Genomic DNA, 4,473 nt, shown 5'->3' on the forward strand with positions numbered 1-4,473 from the left:
AAAAAATTATATTTATATTGTTTTGCCACACTTTTTACAACAGTATTGTTTCTATCTCAGTTTATCAGAGCGACATTTTTGTTCTCTCATGCTTCTTTCTCCTTTATTCTCTTTCTTTATACATATTTTGTGATATATATATATATATATATATATATATATATATATATATATATATGTGTGTGTGTGTGTGTGTGTGGTATTTATATGTTCTTTTATAGTTTTTGTTAAAATATTAAAAAAATAATAATTCTTAAAGAGACCAACTTAACAACTTCATACTCTGAAATAAGTTTGTTACCATCAACACATAGAGTCAATTTTAAGTAACTAAAAAAGAAAAAAATATTTTCTATTGAGGTTGCTATTGACCAAGCAAAAATCTTGTCTCCTAGTATAGAAATTTAAGCTCCCCTAAAAGAAGTTGTTGATGACTAGATTGTAAATGGTTAGCTTTGAGCGATTTTTTTTCTTCCTGCTTGCTTTGTTAGAACAATATTCTTGTGTTTTCGTTGTTGCTTGCTTTTTGAAAAACTTCAAATGTATCATCTATTTTAACTCATGTGAATGTAATAATGTTGCTTGTTATCTCGATTTCTATTTCAAAACGGTTTAGAGCATATCTTATATTTTGTTCCTTTTTATTCCTTAAGAAACCACTCTCGTCAGATTTTAGGAGATTTTTGCTCTTATCAAATTTTTGATCATTTATATTCTTTAAGAGTCTGGTTGCTCTCATCATATGATTTTAGAAGGTCTTCTTTATTCTTTGGGAGACTACTTGCTCCTATAGGATTTTTACTTAATGTAGTTTTTGTAACGCAGGATACAACTTAGTCAATGTAATTTTTGTAATGTAGGATATAACCTGTTCAATGTAGTTTTTGTAATTTAGGATACAATCTACTGTTTGTAATGGAAGATACAACCTAATCAATGTAGATTTTTTAATGCAGGATACAATCTACTCAATGTAGTTTTTGTAATGTAGGATACAACTAGGTTAATGTAGTTTTTATAACGCAGGATACAACCTGCTCCCAACTAATCTGGAATTGTAAGATTGTATTTGGATTTCTTCTCACTTGCATTTTAGAAGTGACTCTTATGATTTCTTCTTACCTACATTTTACAAATGAGTCTTCGTATTTCTTTTCACCTGTATTTTACAAGTGACTCTTCGTATTTCTTCTCACTTGCATTTTACAAGTGTGTCTTATGATTTCTCCTCACCTACCTTTTATAACTGAGTCTTTAGATTTCTTCTCACCTACATCTTACAAATGTTTTAGATTTCGAGAAAAACGTCTTATTTGCCTAACATTTGGAGACTTGCTTTACTCATTTGGAAGATTCTTAGGAGGCTTGTTGGTCCTTTCAAAAGATTCTTAGGAGACTAGTTACTCATTTTCATCTTGTGGGAGACTTGAGTTCACCAATAGAGAGTGCTTTGGAAGGTTGTTTTTAGGCCTAAGAAATCACCCATTTTGATTTAAGAGGAAAACATTGTAGCTCTTCCATCATAGAGAAGAAACCAATAATTGAAAAAATAAATAAATAATCCTTATAGAGAACACCTTAAAAAGAATGAGCAATCTAATGATACATTTCTACCACAATATAACCACAACATTTTAGACAATATAACCCACATAATTAAATGTGTAGAATTCAATTTTTAGGAAATCATTTGCTCCTTTTCAAACCTTAGGAGTCAAGTTCCTCTAATTGGCCACAAAATCTGCCAACATTTATGCCTTTATTGAACCTCAGAGTTCATAGTTTAAACTATATTCCGATGACTGAATAGCATACCTAATCATTCTGTCTGGAAAATCTCCCGATACACATTCATATATTTTTCTAAAATTGAGTTTTATTATTCATTAATAATTGAAGGGCTTTAAATAGCCATGATACTTACAATATTATGGAAATAAAAATAAAATCTGAAAATAAAATATCAATTGACTTAAAAATAAAATTTACTTAACCTATCATAGAATAATATTGTACCAAAAATCATAATTACATTTCCCTATTTTATCTCTATCAAATCAAACTAAATATTACTAGACCCAAAACTAATAAAATAATATTTAAACAAAATTATTAATAAAACCCTAAAATTTAAGTTTATCCCAACAAACTCCCCTATAAACTTAAATTCTTCCTTCCTTTCTTTCCATGTGCATCATCCAACTCCAGGTTTGCTTCTTTCAATCAAATTTGACTTCTTCTTTTTCCTTATGACCTTCCTGTCTTTTACCTTGGTTGACCTCGGTTGACCTCTTTAATGCTTTGACTGACTTTGTTATGTCCAACTTCTCAATAACCTTAACCAACTCATCTCTGACCTTAGGCGATTTCTCAACAATCTTGACCAACATCTTCATCGGGTTCTTCTCAACACCTTCATCTTCCTCTTCATCTGGTTCAAGAACACTAGATGTTTTCTCTTCTTTTTCAAGAGTTGCCTTCTTCAACTCCTCAAGCTCAACCTTCTGTTTATTCATAATTTCATTAGCTTCATCTAGAAGCCTCCCTATTCACCGAATCTCTTCATCTTTTCCTTTGAGTTCTTTCTCCAGGTTTTCCTTCTCCGCAATTGTTGCATCCTTTACCGAGATCACTTCATCCATTGTTGGGATCGGGCTCTCCATGTCCACTACATCCGGCTCTTTGCCATCAACAGGATTCCACACTCTTCTTCACCATCATCAGTAACAAGATTTGTCTCCCCATCATCAGTAACAAGATTTGCTCAGTCTCGCAATACCTTGCAATATGACCAAACTTGCCACAGTTGTAGCACTTTGTTGACCTACAATCGTTTGTATAGTGGTCGTATTTGCCACATCTAAAACACTCCACTCTTAACCGATCTCATCGGCCTTTTCCTTGTCCTTGGTCACGCCAATTCTAATGACCGGTTTGATCTTCATTATCATTACCTTGGCCACGTCCACCTCGTCCTCGGCTTCCTCGCCCTCCACCAGGACCTTGGCTTTGAGTAATCCGAGATTTATTCCAGTTAAACCGTATACCTGTAGTGCTTGATCGTCGGGTTCCCTCTTTTTCTTTTTCTTCCTCAACTCGTGGGCTTTTAATGACCCAGCTAACTCCTCCACAATGAGAGTTGACAAATCCTTTGTCTCTTCAATAGTGACCACGATACTTTCAAAATCATCCGTTAGATTTCTCAAGATCTTTTCCGCAACCCGGTTAGGAGGAACCTCTTCTCCCTTCATTCCGAGTTGGTTGGCCATCTTCTGTACTCGAGTTATAAACTCGGAATCTCCCTCATTTTCATCCATCTCCATATGTTCAAACTCTCTTCTGAGAGCTTGTACTCAGACTTGCTTCACGTGGGTATCTCCTTTGATGCCACATTCAGAATTTCCCATGCTTCTTTTGCCGACTTTGCATTAGCTATTTTCTCAAATCCAAATTCATCCACTGCATTATACAGAATGTACAAAGCCGATTTGTCTTTAACTCGTGTCTTTTTCAATGCAGCAATTTGGTTCACTGTCTGATGCTCATCATCCGCGGGTTCATTGTACGCGTCTTCCACTATGTCCCATACATCTTGGGATCCAAGAAGAACCTTCATCTGCAAAGACCAATTGTCATAATTGATATTTTCTGACAATTGTGGCACACTCATCCCATTGACTACCTTTGCCATCTCTCTCAAAAAAATCAAGCACTCACTTTTTCTCTTACAGTGTTTGACTCTCTTCTCTCTCTTTTCTCTCTCTCTTTTTCTCTCTCTTTTCTCTCTCTCTTTTCTCTCTCGGTACTCAGAGTATAGAGCTCTGATACCACTATCGGGAAAATCTCCCGATACACACTCAGATATTTTTCCAAAATTGAGTCTTATTATTCATTGATAAATGAAGGGCTTTAAAGAGTCATGATACTTACAATATTATGGAAATAAAAATAAAATCTGAAAATAAAATATCAACTGACTTAAAAATAAAATCGGCTTAACCTATCATAGAATAATATTATACCGAAAATCATAACTACCTTTCCCTATTTTATCTCTATCAAATCAAACTAAATATTACTAGACTCAAAACTAATAAAATAATAAATCTCTAAAATTTAAGTTTATCCCATCACATTCTTCCTCTCCAAATTTAACAGTAATTTTGAAGTTTTGAAAGTAATACCTAAACCTCATTGTTATGAACACCATAACTAATGTTGCACCTCAACCATCAATATGCTTATCACAAGGAAACGTTACTCTTCAATGAGATAAATAATGAAACATAGATGTATTTTGAATTTTTTTTTCAAGAGAATAGGCCTCGGTTAAGTGGTGAACCGCGGTCGATTCCCTTGCTTAGGTTACAAAAATAAAAGACACAGGAACAGTGTCATCATCTTCCTTCTTCTTCATGCGCAAATAGTTTCAGAGCCTCCTTTGTCATGCGATCCTCTACTTCCATTTTCAAT

The sequence above is a fragment of the Vigna radiata genome, chromosome 1, assembly GCF_000741045.1.
Source record: "Vigna radiata var. radiata cultivar VC1973A chromosome 1, Vradiata_ver6, whole genome shotgun sequence".
NCBI lineage: Eukaryota > Viridiplantae > Streptophyta > Magnoliopsida > Fabales > Fabaceae > Vigna > Vigna radiata.